The 19,347-nt window shown below is 38.8% G+C and overlaps 1 pseudogene; it reads right to left on the reverse strand.

Annotated features, from left to right (window-relative positions):
- Window positions 1-3,249: 3,249 nt before the first annotated feature.
- Window positions 3,250-11,665, reverse strand: LOC148742478 (uncharacterized; annotated as a pseudogene).
- Window positions 11,666-19,347: the final 7,682 nt, after the last annotated feature.

Genomic DNA, 19,347 nt, shown 5'->3' on the forward strand with positions numbered 1-19,347 from the left:
CAAAAAAACCCCCAACTTCTGAAATTAGCTCCGTTGATAATCTTTGCAGGTGAATTTTATATGGTTAAAGGGTGGAGGTCAAACGCCGACCTCGATCTTTTGCTCCTGCCCGGTTTTCTCTGACAATAACACTTAATGTTCCTGATGAGATCCCCTGAGGAGTTCGAGGAAAAGAGTGGCCACTCAAAAACCTTAGATTTTTCTCAAAGTATCACTTGACCTAGGGATTTTCTCATGTTTTTCTTCGCTTATTTTATCCCTCCAAAGAGCAACAGCTCCATAAAACAATTTCCATTTCCGGTGACCACGACTTTTCTCTTTAGAAGAGGTATATTGTCAGACACCTTAAATTGTTTATTGGAAACGTTAAAAAGTACGAAAACAGGCTTCAGACACATAAATATAACTGAAAATACGTTATTGAGTAATTTCCTAGCGATGCATGGCTGAGTCTGTAATACTTCGAGACCATTACGTGATGATGATTTCACCATAAACCGTTGCTGGTATGTTTTATAACATATTTCGTGGTTATTGGAAAAAAAAATTAAATTTCCCTCGTACCACATTATCTTAAAATCGGTTAAAACCCGTTGATATTTTACCGCGGCTGCACCAGCGCTATGAAATATTTTACCATCCGTTGTGCAGATAATGTACAATCTTTCAAAAGAGTTTTTAAAACTCACCCATTCCAAAAGGCTTATAGCTTAATCCAATAGTTCTATCTAGTCCGGAGATTACCTAGTTTTATGAGTTATATTTCAATTTTAATTATTATAAAAATAACTGCTGATTGTAAAGCGCAATTATAATATCATTGCTGATTGCAATATTGCAAAGCGCGACAGAACATATCCCTATGATTCCCGCGCCATAGAAGTTTTAATTTATTCATTTTTATTATAACCCACCCATTGATTTTGGCGCGATTTTATTGGTTACTTTAAGTCACATGGTGCAAAATCACAGGACAGTTATCACGCAATAACCCCCGTCCGCGTCGATATTTGTCCTCCGATTTTTTTCCGTGTAAAAGAAACATAGTCAACACAAGAGTTTCAACTTTTCCGTTCTGCTAAAACATGGAAGGAAACAGAACTGTTTTTTTTTTGCTTTCGTCAATCACGCGCATTCGCCATCAGATCACCACTGGCTTTTTTACTGTGTTTACGCGAAGTTTAATTGCGATGTGAAAATGAATGGGAAGGTTATGAAATAAATAAACCCTGTTCTGGCTTACTGGTATGTCGGCTGATAATATCCTTGGCTGAGAGATTGTCCTCAAGGTTTCATACTTGCACTCGAAGCCTCGTTTCTCGGCCAAATATTCATTTTTCGGACAATCTCAGCCGCGAACATTATCAGCCGACATACCATCCGCCCGAAGGGGTTTATTTACTAAGTATTTAGCACGTGCACGTTGTTACGAGCTTTGTCGTAAGCCCTTTTGTGTTCAACGTGAATAAATAAACTCACTTACTTACTTACTTACAAACATAACTAACTTACTTACTTACTTACCTCGCACCTCATAAGTCTTGGAATTAGTGGAAAGCGTGGTCGAAGAGAGGCAGAAGTCAGCGAATCGGAACTGATACTAAACCGGGCGGGACGTATTGGTATGTTTAGAGAGGATGTTTAATCATCTGCCCCAAACATAGAAAACACTTAATTACCGACTGGCCTGGCCGTAGGAATTACATTTGCTCTTATCCGGCTCATCAGGGGTTGAAAAAGCGACTTAGTCTCCCCAGGCGTGTTAATGCAAAAATATCCGCAGAAATATTTGTTGAGTTCAAGGAGACTGTTCTTATCGGAGCAGGTGAGTGAAGACTTCTCTTTATACATTTAGTTAATTCTCGCGTACTCACTTGTTTAGGTTATGGGACGTCTGATACGTGCGGTTCATTGCACTGTTCTTTCATGTGCAAGTAATTTAGTTTTTGGAGGCATGTAATAACGAGCCAAAGTAAACAGCACAAAACCATATAAAGGTGATTCACTAATAGTACACGAGTTACAAAACATATATGCCAATAGAATAAAAGACGCCGATAGAATAAAGCGAGGTTGATAACGTTCACGCTTATCAAAAACCAATCTTATCTAAAAGTTATTTAAAAGTTGCTGTTTGCGCGCGTGCCATATGGAGCCGGGCTGCGAATTATGTCTCATATAAAAATTAGACTGGTGAGAGTATTATCAGTTATATGTTAAACTCTCAACACAAAATTTTCAGTAAACATGCATTATGTTAATATAAAAATTAAAACAAAAAATACTGTTGGTGTAGCAAAAAGAATTGTGATCTTCCTGCATTGTTCATTTCCACTAAAGTGTCTGGGAGGGAGAGGTATGGGTGTGGCACTTTTGAACCACAGTCCTCGGACGATTGATCTGCAAGTTTTAAGTCCCCCAGATGAATGTATGACTGTTGAGCGAACTGTACGGCATGATTCGTCAAAGGACTGCAGATGAGAGGAGCGGTAAGAGCAGTCATCCGAACACCTAAGCTTTGACTCAATCCTCTGACACAGAATTCGACAATGCCACAGTCTTGTAAGTCTTCCTTTTCTTTTCCAAATGTTTTGATGGGTAGCTTCTCTTTTATCTTCGGAAACACTGCCAATCTTTCCTTTGCTCTTTTGGTAATGTAGCTCTGCCGACTGCCACTGTCAAATAGAATTGAGCATAGCCAAAACGAGGTTGATTGATCTGTGACATAGAGGTGTTGGCTGTTAGCAACAAAATTGACGTGTTTGAGTACACGTACACTGTTGAAGAGGACTTGCTTTCTAAGCGATTTTTTTCATTTACGACATTTACGGTCATTACTTTATTTCCTTGAGCTGTGTTTTCTGAGGTGAGAAGACGGCTGTTGGCTTTCTCACAAACTGACATGTGATGTCTTCCTAACCAAATGCAGCATGTCTTGCTTTGAGAACAATTCCTCGCCAAGTGGTTTCGACGTAAACAAATAAAGCAGCAGCCCTCTCGTTTCAACAGATTTCTTGTGGCTTCGATGTTAGTGACTACAGCACATCTCGCGCTGGGGTGCCCTTGCTTATAGAAGGTACAGGTTACAGATTCCTCAGACCGATTAGCAAAGACTGAAGGAGACAAAAACTCTTTACTTTTTCTTGACCGCACTGAGAAAGGCTTCTTAGGGGTAGGGGATCGGTCGGGTTTGTTCCAATCGGCTCGCATCGCTCTTTCGCTTCAATTTCACGGTCAAATGCATTAAAATCATCCAAGTCCCATTCTGGTTCATCCACAGCCCTTGAAATTATCAAACGCATATTCGGAAGTAATTTTTCCATCAGAAGGGGAATCAAAAGCTTCCATACGATTCAGAGTTTATTCTCAGGGTTTGCAAAGTTCGAACGTTTGCTTCAACTCGATCATAAAGAAGGCGTAGACGTCTCAAACCATTGTCCGCGCTTAGAGCTGATACTTTTACTAATCCCTTCATGTGACGATTGATAATCTGAGTTGGGGTTGCCCAAATCGTCTCTTTAGGGTGGATTTGACTAACTCGTAGTTTTTCTGCTGTTAGCGGTAGCCCTCGAATGGCTCCTGTGGCTGACCCTTCCAAAAAATTTCTCAAATGATTGGATTTGTCAAAATCCGATAAAACAGGGTTCTCACCGACAGCAATTACAAACGAGTCCTAGAATGGTTTGAGAGAAATTGGATCACCTTAGAATTTACTTCTTTAGATCAATCTTCGATAGTTTTGCCTTTCCGATTCCCAGATTTTCAGTGAACGAATTAGAATTAGAGAGGAATTGACATCACTGTATTTGCGGCCCTTTCCAGTTCAACTGTGTTTATGGTTTCGTCAATTTCCACATAATTTGATAAATAGATTCCCTGAAGTTCCCAGTTTGCTGGATTTCATCCTCGCTATATATGCTCCTCTGTCATTAAAGCCAGAATTTCGTCGTCCAGGGCTCCAAGGAAATTAAAGTTTTCGTAAGAGCAATCCGATAAGTTTTCAATTGATTCGCCAGAGGAGGTTCAAATTCATTGAGTAATGCTTTTTATTATCCAAATGTGCTTCGTAGAGTACAAGTAACGCGCGAGATGAGTACAAATGTCACGCGATATTTGCACTCCAGAAATATCCGCGAAATTCGCCCGCACTGAAATAACAATTTAGCGTGTCGGATAATAAATCTCTTATTAGACATAGTATTTGCAGTATCGATGAGTATTTTTACTCGTTGTTTGTATTTTCACGAGCCCGTAAGGCGAGTCAAAATGCAAACAACTAGTAAAAATACTCAGCGATACAACGCAACAAAACATGTAATAAGATATAACGTGTGATAAGCAGAAGAAAATCAACTACATTTCATCCCTATAGACCTATTTCGTGGTTGCCCACTCATCAGGGGATTTTAATGACATAATTGATTTGGTGCGAAAAGTGTCAAGTCAGCTGTTGAGTAGGAGGGCTTTGTTTCTGTGTCGGCAGGAAGAGACGAGTTCGTTACGTTTGTTGAGTGTAGATAGGTCGGGCCGGCAGATGATTAGGAATTTCTCTTTAAGGCATAGGTTGCATCGTTTGCTTGAGCTGTTGTAGGGCAGATGTGAAGATAGAATGCGTCAGGAGATGGAATAGCCGATGCTGTCGTCTTTAAGTGTCCAGATTTGTTTACTGAGTTCGGTAGCGTTGCGGTGTTTTGTGTGTCGGAACGATAAGGTGTGGCTGTTGTAGCGGGTCTTGAAGTCGATTACAGTGAGTCCGATGTATGAATCCGTCGAGTTGTCTTTACGTGTGACGGTAGCTTGGTAGATAACAGATTGTTAAAGGCAGTTTCCGTCTAGCGGGCATGAGTTTTCCTGTCAGCAGTTGCATTTCCTGAGAGAGGAAATTCTTAAGTGAGTCAAATTTTCGGGTCTCGGCACCATGTAAGAAATCCAAAAGTAAAAGAAAGAAACTAGAATCCTAACTCCGTAGAAATAATGTAATTGAAATTCACAATAGGTAGTTAAATTAAAACTCCTTAAACTTGAAATTCCAAACTGAGGAATTAGACAACAACAACCCAAACTAAACTCCTTACTGAAAATAAGTAAAAAAGACTAACATACAAGAGCAAAATGTACACGCCAGCCTCTTTTCAATATCAAGTCCAAGCCCAAAGTCCCCGACGCGATAAACCAATTAACAAAAAATCACGCGCGCCAGGCGTGAAAACAAAATAGCGGGGAAGGGAGAGGGGAGAAGCGAAATTGAAAGTCAAAAATGAAAGAAACTTCTACAGTGAGCCTTCGTGAACAGCTGCAGTTTTGCAAATCCCTCTCTGGATTTCCTAAAAGACGTGAAACATAGAAACCCATGCGATCCGGAATTGGATTTTTCAATTGAAATCCAGTTTGAGAACGGTTTTCTCAACGTCGTATTCTGTTTTCAGATTCCATGTTTTACCTTAAGGTAACCTCCTTGAACTTGTTCTACTATTAAACTTTTTTTGAAACTTGGTATAATTAACATTCATGATATAAAAAAAGGGGGTCACCGTGCTTGTTTACACGTCAGCAGGCTCTTAGAATGGGATATTTTTACTGGTTGTGCGTTAAAAACTCGAATCACCTTCATCAGAATTTAGCTTTGGTAACTTGAAAGACACAAAATTATATTTTGAAATTAAAGCTTCTTTTATTAAAATAAGCAGTATTGCTTCATTTTAGCTGTTTTTGATCGCCTGGTTGGGGGGATCTTGCACTTTTTCGGACAGTTCCATTGTTAGCTTGAATCCTCGCCTTGGCCAAAATACACTAAATACGGAACTATTTTCCAAAAAAAATCATGTTCTACAATCAAACCTTTTTCTTCCTCAAATATGTTTTTTATTAGACTGTTTTTAGCAAACACTTGCGAAAAAAAAAATGTTGGTGTCACCGCACTTGTTTCCTCACAAACTGCCCAGAAAAGTGGACATAGTTTTGAGATCGCAGTCATCCCATGTCACACGACGCTCCTATCCCCACATTTTCCCTTTCACTATCCTCTTTCCACAGCTTTCTTTCGCTTTCTAAATCTTCCAGACATGATTCCTTTGCCAATTTTTCAGTTTGGGGCCCTACTTCCCTCTCGCGAGCCTTCAGCATGGACTCTCAGAGTGATGAACTCAACGAATATTTCTGCGGATATTTTTGCAGTAACACGCCTGGGGAGACTAAGTCGCTTTTTCAACCCCTGATGAGCCGGATAAGAGCAAATGTAATTCACTGGAATTATCGCTCTATTACTCCTTAGCTTACCAACTAAAAATTAATCTCTTTACCTATCTGTCTCTTTTTTCTTTTGGTTAAATTCCAAGGAAGGAAAATCTTAGCAATTCTAAAGTGGATGATGATCAACGCTATTTTCTGCTGCCTTTTATTACCTATTTAATTATATATCTATATTCATTTGGTAGAGTACTTCTGTCAGAATAAAGACCATCGTTAATGTCGGGAGCGGGAAGCTAAATATGAAAGTTATACCAACCTTAAAGCTAGTTCATGGCTTGCCCTGTTTCCAGTGGTGCTTGTTAGAAATGATCGGTATCTTTGCTCCCCAACTGCAAACTCAGTTTATACTAACGCGATAGCTTTCAATTGCCTGGCTTCGACTGCCTTGCTGTGAGCAGTTTCTCTTTGCTTCATCTATACAGGCATATATTTTTTTATGATATTCGATTTATTTAATGGCATGAGAATTACTTTCTTACGAGCACATTTTGCTCTAAGCCTTTTTAAGACTCAGTGAGCGTGGAGAAGTCAAGCAATAAGACACTTGAAAACAAATGCGTGTTAAAAATTTTTCCAGTCTCTGGCTAAACAAAGCGCTAAAAAAAAACTACTCTTGTAGACATTCACGATCAAGAGAAAGAGAACAGACTTACAATAGAAAAAGCATAGGCCGTTTATATTTACAGCAACACTTTTTCACCAGAAAGTTTCAGTGGAAAGTTTAACTTACCACTCCATACATTTTTCCAGTAGAAGGAGCTTATCAAAGACACTTGATAGAAAACTTGCTGAAGAAAAACTGTGCTTAAATCCTTAAGCATTGTCCTTGCCAAGTCATCTCGAACGCTTTTTTCAACTCATCATTAAACTACAGGTGCACTCTTCAGAAATTTCCTTGTGAAAGTCCTTCCAGGTCAAAAGCTCAGTTATAATCGCCACCTATTCTACACTGAGAGGTTTGCAAGAGAAAACGTATCGAGGACAAAGCGTGACAGAACCAAATGATAGTTGTAAAACAGATTTCCCTTCGTTGTTCGTTAGAAATTTGTCACAAATGGCGTCATGATGCTTCTTAACTACTCAGATGGAAAACCCTGACATGGACCAATCTTACACATTCAAAAGACTTCCTTTGAAATATAGCGCGACTTAAAAGTCATGTTACTTCTCTCAACATCGGTCATGATCATAAAGTATGGCGACAAATCGATTATATCAATGAACGGATCCTTCAGTTTGCGCAAAGATTTGTGGGATCGCCACTGGTCAAACATTGTAAGCTGCTAGAAGGAGACATTTGGCGAGAGGTTGCTTTGACGTTAAAAAAGAGCGATTTTATAGGCAGATAATAATAATAACAATAAATTAAAACCTCTCTGGCGCTGGAATCATACGGAGATGTTCTCTCGCGCTTTCCAATCTTACAATCAGTAATGATATTATAATTGCGCTTTACAATCAGCAATTATATTATGGTAATTAAAATTAAAATATAACTCATAAAAGTAGGTGAGCTCAGAACTAGATAGAACTATTCTAAAGCTCTAAGCCTCTTGGAATGGGTGAGTTTTAAGAAGTCTTTTGAAAGATTGTACATTATCTGCACAACGGACCGACGGTAATTTATTTCATAGAGTTGGTGTAGCTGCGGTAATAGATCAACGGGTTTTAACGGTTTTTTATCATAAATGGATTAAGATAACCTGATACGAGGGAAATTTAAGTTTTTTTTCGAATAAGCACGAAATATGTTATAAAACATACCAGTAAAACCTCTCTCCTTGCGTAAGGTTTATCGGGTGAAATCATCATCGCGTAGTGATCTCGAAGTATTACAAACTCAGCCATACATCGCTAGGAAATTACTCAATAAAGTCTTCTCAGTTATATTTATGTGTCTTAAGCCTGTTTTCGTACTTTTTAACGTTTCCAATAAACAATTTACGGCGTCTGACAATATACCTCTTCTAAGGACAAAAGTCGTTGTCACCGGAAATGGAAATCGTTTTATCAAGCTGTTGCTCCGCTTTGGAGGGATAAAATAAGCGAAGAAAAACATGAGAAAATTCCTAGATCAAGTGATACTTTGTTTGAGAAAAATCTAAGGTTTTTGATTGGCCACTCTTTTCTTCGAACTCCTCAGGGGATCTTATCAGGGACATTAAGATAATGGGAACTCGAGCAGAAGCTGTGGACATTTATTTAGTTGTGCATCGCTCCTTAAGCGGACCAAGCTAGTTGAATCTCAATTTGTAAGATTTCTTTCAAAATCAAGATATGTGATTATAACTAGAAAAATTAGAAGATCGTCTCTTGATTTGATTGTCTTTGAAACTCTAAAAGAAGCACTTTGCTTGAAATTTATGCTCACCTTTTTAATTTTGAGTGCGGAACATTACTCGCAGGACGATCGGTTAAGACCATATTAAAACAGAGAATTATTTGACGCGCTTAAAGAAACGGTAGTTACAATAATAATGTTCATGATGGTGAAGTGGAAAAGAAGTTTATAAAAGTGATTAGCTAGCAATGAGACGTTGACATGACTTGCGACGCGAAGCTACAGAAATCTTACACAGAACACAGATGCGCTCACGCATAGGTTGGTGATTAGTAAATGGGGTGCACATTTTAGTAATATGACAATAAACACTTTGCGGTTGGCTCACAGAATGCAAGACTCCCTGTGAAACTGTACTATTGTCTCCCTTATAAAAAAATTTCAATCTTGCTTTTAGGCTGAGCCACCAATATTGCGGAATCGTATCTTAGGCTTACAACAGAAAGTAACACCAGCGGATAGGAAGTATTACTACTAGCTACTTCCTCTGGATTGCATGATACATATACTCTGTAGTCCATTGCAGGTTCAGCATGGGATCGCTGCAGGTTACCAGTAACACTGGACTTCATCAAGGGCAGTGCAAAGGCCTAGTACAGACCCAGAACTTCCTAAACTACCTCCAGTCACCTCACACGGCCCGAATGCATCTGAAAATTCATCAACGAGACAGAAAAAAAAGCCCTGTAGCCAGCCAAGCCATTTAAGTGGCCTAGCCTAGCTATAAGAGTGAAGAGAGTGTAAGGGGGAAAAAGGAACATTATTGAGATTTATCTTTTAATGCTCAGCTGTTGTTGAAGTGAGGTTGGTAGAGATAAACTGTAGTTTTCACCCTTTCGATTAACATCATTATCAGAGTGAAAGTATTTAGGCTCTTACAGAAAAGGAGGAAAAGGTCACACGACGGCTTCTCAAGATCGAACGGACATTGCAGAGAAATCTCAAGCTTAACGATTCATTCAGAATAGCCTTAAGTGCCATTCCTCTATCCCCTTCCCAGTCCTCGTCGGGCAAGAAATTGTACATTCCAATCTAAGAAGTTTTTGTTAATCAAATTTTTAAACCTGAAGAAAAAGAGAGTTTTCTCAACTGCTGTAATGTCATAATGAAGAAGTAGCCCTTTACCTTAGACCAGACGTAAAATATCAAACTAGACGATAAAATCTTCCCTCCCCTGTATCATTTCACCCTCCGATATCTAACCATGGGAATACCTATACATTGCGTCTCAAAGAGTCATCTTTCATCAAAGAGTTTTAAAAGTATAAAAGAGTGGATTTCAAATCGTCCAAAATATATGACTGGTTGATACGGATTTTACCAATATTTCTTAAGACATGAGCAGTTGATCTACCAGCGGGTAAGTCGGAGTTTCCATTCGATCGATACTTTTACGTGTTTACCTTATACATTTGTGACAGCTCATCAGTTGCTACACAGAAAAAGTCTTCAACCAGGTTATAAGTTATTTTAATTGTAAACTGACTTGTAATCCGTACTTAATCAATTTTTATTGTATATATGCAGCTTGAATCATAAAACTTTCCTTTTTTAACTTAGAAATATTTTCCATTTTTTTCCAAGGTACTCGTACTCTCAAGGTTCCTGCCATCCCAGAGAAGACAGAGTATGTCTCTAGTTAGGAAGACCGTTACAGTTAACTTACGTGAAGTGTGACTTGTGCGCACGTCTTTAGGGAGATTTATAAGCACGTGAGTGTCTGTGTGTAACATTTTAACGTGTTACCCTTTCGCGATTCGCGTTAGGGTTATAGTGAAAGGTTATTGGCAACCAGCAGGTTAAAAATGCTTTATCTGTCCTCACACTGAGAGATTTCTGTTGCTTGAAGAGGCGTTCAAAAGCAGTGGTGCCAAAACTTGATCAATGATGCACGCGCTTCCATAAGTAGGAATCGGTTGTTGTCATTTTTCAAAAGATGCTTTGGCTGAAAGCACGTCAATAAAAGCCAAACAATGCGGATATTGGGTGGGAACTCATTTTCTCTGTCAACTTTCATACTTGCCACTACTCTTTGACCATTTACTGGCTGACGATGTTATAGCTTCGTAGCGCTACTCACTTAGTAAGTAAGAAGGTAAGTGAGTAACTTTATTTAATGTGGGTGACACATGCATATCAGTGACAGAACTAATGAACTGATGACCCAGTGGCCTTCAAATAAAACGAAACAAAAACATGTATCACATAATAAATATAGAAGTAAATTCAAAATGTATAAATACGTCAATTTAAAAATGTGAAAATGTAAAATATGAGAAGGTATCACAATAGTTGAAATAAAAATTAAGAATTATTAGTCATAATTTATACAATCCATAAGCTACTATAGATGGAGGTTGCCGAGACCTAAAAGTCATATGGATAACTTAGAATAGCGAATACCTAGTGTGTTGAAACGCATAGATATCTATAATCAAATGATTTGTAAAACATTAAATCAACTTTCTGTTTACTTAGGATGTCCTTTTTTAATGATGCTTTAGATTCTCTAAGTGCTCTAGGAGAGGAATTCCATTCCCTAATTGAACGCACGGTAAAACTTCGGCCATCCTCAGTAACATTCTTATATATCGGGCACCTTAGATTTAACTTGCTATATCGAGTGTTCCTATTATGAATATCTGAGTTTGTTTTCAAAATATCGTTCATATATTTAGGAGTGTTCTTCTTTATTCTCTTATAAAGCAGTGAGCTTCTGTTGATGTACGAGTCTTGGTAGAATGGGATCCAATTTAGGGTTTTAAATGGGTCCACGGATCTTGATTTGGGAGGCGGATCCAGAATTACTCTTGCTGCTCTCTTTTGTAGTCTCAAAATGTTGTCTTGATTAGCCTTGTTTGTAGATGATCAGACACTTGATCCATATTAAAGAGTGGGTTTGATTACTGCGATAGAGTACGTTTTCCGCTGTGGACGAGTTAAAAGGGGGCTGAGTTGCTTTAGAAGCCCAATTTTTTTAGATAACTTTTTACATAAAGTACCAGTAAGTGCATCAGAGTTCAAATCCTTGTCAATTTCAACACCCAGGAGTTTATGGGTCCTAACTTGCTCCATCTCGGTATAATTTTTGTGGATATCAGGACTTCCTTCTGCTATCTACGCATTTTAGCACATCCACAAGGAATTTGCGCACTACAAATGCTGTGTAACTATTATTATTATGCCCGACCGCCTCCTTAAACGCTTGCCAGTCGATAACATGGATTTGTTTTGTTTCACTGAGGTACATTTTTTTCTTCTAGCTCAATTTCCAATGTTTTCTTTTTCCTCTGAGATATACTTTTCCATTAATGATTTCTCATTACTCCAGGTTGTACTATATGAAAGGGTTGCGTCATCCGCGCAAATATCAAAGTTAGAAAGCTAGAATTGCTAACATAGAGTTGCAAGTCATTAACAAAAAGCAAGAACAATATAGGTCCAACAATTGAACCCTGGGGTATTCCTTGTTTAACTGACATAAGAGAGGAAATAGTGCTATTAACCTCAACAGAATGTCTCAGATACGATTCAAACCACTTGACAGTTCGAACAGTTCGGCTGTATATTCCAATCTTATCTAATGGAACTTTATGGCTTACCAGGTCAAAGACCTTTTTTAATTCAATGAAAGATAAGGCCTGATACTTTATCACCATCCACGTCAAACAGAAATTTGTCAGTGAGCTTGATGAGAGCAGTCTCCGTCGGGTGATTTGGTCGGAATCCTGGTTGCACTCGGAAAATTAAGCTATTATCTTGTAAGTAAGCAAGTAAAGAGTTTGCAGCGTGCATTTCGATAACTGTATAAATAACTGAAAGGACCAAGATTGGCATGTAATCGTTGCAATCACCCCGAGGTCCACCTTTATACTTAGGCCCTTCGTGCAAAGATAAAAAAGCGACAACAACAACAACAACAAACAAAAGAGAAAATAGGGAAAAAGGCGATTCGAGGAGTCCGGCAACGGCGTGAGCGCGTGCGTTGGTGCCAGGATCAAACTCAACTGATGCATGCTTGCGTATGCTGCATTTCCTCCTTCCGTTCCGTTTGTTGTAAAAAATCAAATAGCGAAAAAACAAACTAGAGTCCAAACTCCGTAGAAGATATGTAATTAAAATGATCACAACATATATGTATATGTGCACGATCCTTCGCAGTAAAGCACTATTTGAGCAATAGTGAAAATCAGACCTGAAAAAAAATTTCAGGCCTGTACGGGATTCGAACCACTGACCTCTGCGATACTAGTGCAGCGCTCTACCAATTGAGCTAACAATCCAACTGGGAGCAGGCCATCAAATTAATTCGACATAAACCCGTAGATGATAAATCAAACAACAACAAACATATGAAACATATGTATGAACTGATCACAACACTCGGTTTGAATAAAACCCTTTCACTTCGTAAAAATTCCGAACTCATGGATTTAAAATAAACGCGAGTTAAAACTCAAAGACAACAACAACCGAACGTAGACTCATTGACTCGTCTCAACTCTCAGCTAGATAAACTGCTGCCGCGTACGCAACTTCTGACCCATCTCCAAAACCGTGTAATTGAATATAAATTACGCTCTCGTCTGAAAGATAACATCTTTGGATCTGGATACATTCGGCCTTTGACAGATCCGATAACCATTGCGAGTACCTCAAAAAAGGTCCCTCATCGAGAGGGGCATCCCATCCTATTCTTTTCCTGAAGTCATTTGTGGTAATCTTTACATCTACATTTAGTTAAAGAGATACATCTGTTTTTAGACAGATAGAAAATATTCCATTCCTCTAACATATTTCTGTTTTTCTCTTCAAATAGTTTGGGATTGCAGCAATAAGTTGAAAATATTTTAAATAGTTTAGTTCAACATTATATTTCCTTTTCAAATTTTCTTGAGATAAGAACTTACCGTCTCTATTTAGTAAGTCCTATATGAAATAAATTCCTTTTTCAAACAAATATTTCCATGAAATAGATTTGCTCTCTATTGTAATTTCTTTATTGTCCCAAAGAATAAATTCACTAATGTACACATCAGGATAACCACTGCGTAATTCCTTGAAATAGTCTAGCATTTCGCTATAAAAAAAGTGGCATTTTCTTGTCAAAGTGCTTAGAGTTGTAATTACATTTCAGTAGGAAAGATAATCCTCCATATTTATTAAAACAACTATTAGGAATAGCTTGCCAGGTCTCATTTGTGAAATTTGGAAACCTGCCTAACCAGCTCAAGTATAGTAATTTTACCACAGTGTGGACATTTAATTTGGGAAGTTCACACCACCATGAGAGAGAATGGCTGACATATTACTGCTCTTTTTACTTCATTATGTTTTTTATTTTTCCACAAGAATGCCTCAGCTGCAACTAAATTAATTGGCAAAACTGGGTCCTCCACTAATTTCTTTCCATTAGTACTAATGACAACATTATCTGTGTTTATCTCTGACAATAGTGTTTTCTTTATTATTGTCCTTCAACATCCTGACTAAAAAAAGATCATGCTTCCTCTACATTTTTTTATTTGAGCTTACTAAATGTACCTTTCAAACAGCCTGAGGAAAAACATGTATGACTTCAACATACTTTCTCCCCAATTCTCTAAATGTGAAAGTTAAGTAATAATGGGGGTATTAGTTTCTAAAGAAACTGTGATGCTGCGTCAGTGGGGGTTACCAATGTAATTTGGTTTTATCAACTAAGTTGAAATTGTAAATTGGCCACTGTGAAAGAGATAAAAAAGCTAACGTTTGGAGCGTTAGCCATTCGTCAGAGCAAATGGAGGAATTGTGGGTTCTGTGTGTGTTTATGTGCAGAAAGTGGAGTTACGCTATTGGTGGGAACATGATGACGAGAAAAGCAAGAATGAATTAATGGAATGGAAAATGTTCGTTGATAATATTTCAACTGAAGCATCAGTACCTTTTCAGTAGAGTTATTCCAGTCCTAATTAATCAGACCTGACCTTGATTTACATGTGTGTGAGACATTTAAAGTATACTCGTACCCTACATTAACAACAAAAGAAAATGATTTTCACTTAAACCATAGTTAGTAGAGGGGAAAAAATGGTACTGCAGTTGTACTTATTGCAGTATAACTATTATTGATGCAGAGTGCAGTATGCTTGTAGTATACTTGAAGTTATACTTCAAGGTTATCTTTTATGGTAAAGGATGCGGTCGGAATTTTCCTTCTGTAACGTTTGTAGTGCTGACTGTCGATCAATAAGTTGGGCGCGGTAGTGACCCACTTGAACGACAGAAACAGTGTGGCCACGTTTTTCGAAAAAGTGGCACAGTGACCTTGATTTCTCGACAAAATCAGTCAACACTACAGAAACGACTAAGTCTTAGAAACTGAGAAAAGGGAATGGAATTCTTGAAATAAGGTGGATGCAAAGATACATACTAACCGCCTCCCGGTTAGCTCAATGGATAGAGAGCTGGACTGTTGTGCGGGAGGTCGAGGGTTCCAGCCCCGGCTGGACCAATACTCAGGGTCTTAAAATAATTGAGAAGAATATGCTGCCTCTCTATAACATCAAGAAATGTCTAGATATTCTAGTCTTCTCGGATAGGGACGAATAAATGGAGGTCCCGTCTCCTGCAGGGTTAGGGGCAGGAGACGTTAATTTCCCACGCACGAGACTACTGCGTGATGGATGTCCTCTCCTGGGGTGGAATGGGTGGTTAACAGGACCCACGTTGATACCAGTGTTTAACAGACTGAAGGGGCTATCCTGTATAAATATAGATGTCTACAGCAAGTAACTATGTGAGTCTAGGTTTTTAAAACACACTAGTGCATAAATCGTTGCCCAAAGAGTTGAACTAAGGGAAACCAAAAACAAATCCAATGGGACACCGGATTACAAGTCCAGCACCCTAACCACTCGGCCACGCTGCCTCCGGAGAGTAAAAGAATGAATTACCTACACTTAAAGAAAGTCTTTGTTAACTACCATGCTATCATGACAGTAGGAGACCTGCAAGCCGAGTCAATGCGTCGGCTTGGGTTGTTATGTTTGTAAATGTTAGGTGAAAAGTAATACAAGAGGTTCTAGGAGTGGTAACGATGAGATTTTTTACAGTGGCGGCAACACTTTTTCAACTATGAGTTCGTTAATCGTATTTTTGACATGTTTTGATTAATGGAGGTGAGATCTTTGTCAACCTTTCGAAAACAAGAGTGTCAGAAAGTTACCGCAAAGCTTCTTTTTGGTAGAGGTCGGTCCGCCAAACAACTACCGCGCCGCCCTTGTCGGCCGCTTTGATAACAATGTCTTTGCGTTTTTTTAGGCTTTTTAGTGCTGGCCACCCTTTAGAGGAAAGATTGGGAAATCTAGTGCTACGATTGAATTTAAGTTTGTTGATAACGTGGCGACCGAAAAGGCCCTGAAAAGCCCCTATGGGGGAGTGATCAATTATTATTATGATTAATATGATGATGGTGATGATGATGATGATTATATTTGTTATTACCATGATTATTATGACTATTATTATCACTATTATCATTCCTTGAACTTCCTAATAGCGGAAACGTGGTCGGAACGTTTTCAAATACTAACCTTCTTTCAAAATCAATCGTCTTTAAAACACTTTACCGACGAGGTACTACTTTTCTTTTCTTCTCTATTTATGCGGTCTTGTTGCAGTCGAGAGAGAGAAGGAGATAATCGAAGAGGATCGCCAACTTCGGAGAGTAAGGAGGAACGTCACTTGGTTAGTCTCGCCTCCATTTCATACTTTGTCTCGACAAAAAGAAAAATAGATACTGCTTTGCAGAGGTTTCAACGCTTTTAGTAAACCCAAAACGAAAGATATTAAAACACCCAATTAGAAGTGAGAAAAATATTTTGAAGTTGTCGATGAGGATTCTGTCTACTGATAAACGACGGCATCAATGAGCTCTATTGCTCTGTTTTTTCCTTTGCATCTTGTTTGTTAAGAGGGTGTCACAAGTTCTACAGACAAATTACAGAGCGTAGTAAAGCAGTACCCTTAGTATCACTTATTATTATTATTATTATTATTATTATTATTATTATTTCTTTTACTATGAGGTTTTTCCCTTTGCCGTAAGTCTTTTTCTTTTACCGCGAGGTTATTTCTTCAGCCGTGAGGCTATTTCTTGTTCCGCGAGATTATTTCTTTTGCTGAGGGATTATTTCTTTTGCCTCGACATCATTTCTATTGCCGCAAGATTATTTCTCTTGCAGCGAGGTTATTTCTTTCGCCACGAGATTATTTCTTTTGTTACGAGACTATTTCTTTTGCCGCGAGACTGTTTCTATTGCCGCGAGACTATCTCTATTGCCGCGAGGCTATTTCTTTTGCCACAAGGTTATTTCTATTGCCGCCAGGTTATTTCTTTTGCCACGAGATTATTTCTTTTGCCGCGAGATTATTTCTTTTGCCGCGAGACGATTTCTATTGCCGCGAGGGTATTTCTTTGGCCACGACATTATTTCTTTTGCTGCGAGTTTATTTTTTTTTGCCGCGAGACTATTTATTTTGCAGCGAGACTATTTCTTTTTCCGGGAGGTTAATTCCTTTACCGCGAGATAATCTTTTGCGGCGAGGTTATTTCGTTTGCGGCGAGGTTATTTCTTTTGCCGCTCGGTTATTTTTATCGCCGCGAGGTTATTTCTTTTGCCGCGAGGTTTTTTCTTTTGCCGGCAGGTTATTTCTTTTGCTATAATGTAAACTCCGCCAACAAAGATGAAGTATATGTTTACGTTTACGTTGCGTACACCATTTGAATGAAAATAAAGCCTTGGAAAAGTCATACATTTCAATTAAAAAACCAGCGACAAATTCATGATGCGAAAAGGCCACAAAACTCAACTCAATTCCAAAGGAGAGTCCATGCTAATCCCAGTGTCACGTTCAAGGTCTCTGAACGTGAGTCGTTAATTGATCAGGTCACGCATGTCGCGCTGGAATATCCCAAAAATACAAAGGAGGAGAAAAAGAGATAACTGCCTCGAAATAATTTCAATATTGGATTTGGTTTGTAGCTATAGTTAGTTGGTAGAGGGGAGCTCAAGATGGCTGATCATGGACTTAGTTCTCTTGGTGAACTTTGTCTGAAGAAAAAGACTAAAATCTCGCTGTCCCGAACGACCAAAAAAAATTTCAAAAACCAAAAATGTGCTCATGAAGGTTTTTCTTTCTTTCGGCTGTTTGCAACAGAAACGGAGGTGATTTGTTTTACAACCGCATTTTCTTGAGAAAACTGTTAGGAAGACTGAAAAAACTGTTTTCTACTGTGGCCTATAGAAGACATGTCACAAAATATCGAGCGATAGAAATAAAATATGGCGCGATGATTTAATTCATTATATAGCTGGCTGATAGAGCTGGCAGTGCCCACAAGCAAGATGAAGCGAAATCTTATGTTCTGATTGGCTACCCGAGCGGGCAAGACGAAGCGAATCGTATGTTCTGATTGATTACCCGAGCGGGAAAGATGGGCCCATCTAACCTGCTCTGGACTTCCCGCTTTCATCCCGCGCAAGAGAAAAAGTGCGTGGAGCGGACTTACAAAGTTCGTAACTTTTGGATAATGTCGGCGACGAAGTCGCCATAAGCGGATGCTGCTATAAAGTCTGACTGACTGCATCAGGGATTTCAGGAGCTGGATGATATCGGACAATCTAATGCTAAATGACGACAAAACAGAGTTTCTTATACTAGGCAAAAAACAACAGCTAGCCAAACAGCCAGCTTGCGAAAATTCGGAGAGTGTCATGAACGCATTCAAAAGAATTAACTTAGGATTATGTAATGCAATTTTTTACTCTCTTAGGATATGTCTAGTGTGTGGTATTTGTATCAGTCAAGTAATTCCTATTCTTTACTTATGTAATTAACCCTTATTCTAAATATTCAATAGTTTTCTTCCCTTTTTTCTCGCACCTTGCATCCGTATTTAATGAAGGATTTGGCCACGGTTACGAAGAAATGAGGTGAAGGTTGGCGAGTTACGAGCGAAGAGCGTGGATAAATTTGAGGGAACGAAGACTAGACACAATATCATTTCTGACAAATTCATTCAGAGAAATCGGTCCACTTTACGGTAGGTAATCATTTGCCTGGGAACGGGTGTGCAAAGAATCTACCAGACTGTGAGCTAAAGGAAGAAGAGACAGTAACTGATTCAACAACAAGTCTGAGCGAGTCAAGTTACGACAAGTTTGAGCGAGTCAAGTTACGACAAGTTTGAGTGAGTCAAGTTACGACAAGTTTGACTGAGTCAAGTTAGGACAAGTTTGACTGAGTCAAGTTACGACAAATCTGAGTGAGTCAAGTTACGACAAGTTTAAGTGAGTCAAGTTACGACAAGTCTGAGTGAGTCCAGTTACGACAAGTTTGAGTGAGTCAAGTTACGACAAGTTTGAGTGAGTCAAGTTACGACAAATCTGAGTGAGTCAAGTTACGACAAGTTTGAGTGAGTCAAGTTACGACAAGTCTGAGTGAGTCCAGTTACGACAAGTTTGAGTGAGCCAAGTTACGACAAGTTTGACTGAGTCAAGTTACGACAAGTCTGAGTGAGTCAAGTTACGACAAGTTTAAGTGAGTCAAGTTACGACAAGTCTGAGTGAGTCAAGTTACGACAAGTCTGAGTGAGTCAAGTTACGACAAGTTTGAGTGAGTCAAGTTACGACAAGTTTGGGTGAGTCAAGTTACGACAAGTTTGAGTGAGTCAAGTTACGTCAAGTTTGAGTGAGTCAAGTTACGACAAGTCT

This window comes from Stylophora pistillata, chromosome 1 (genome assembly GCF_964205215.1).
Source record: "Stylophora pistillata chromosome 1, jaStyPist1.2, whole genome shotgun sequence".
Taxonomy (NCBI): Eukaryota; Metazoa; Cnidaria; class Anthozoa; order Scleractinia; family Pocilloporidae; genus Stylophora; species Stylophora pistillata.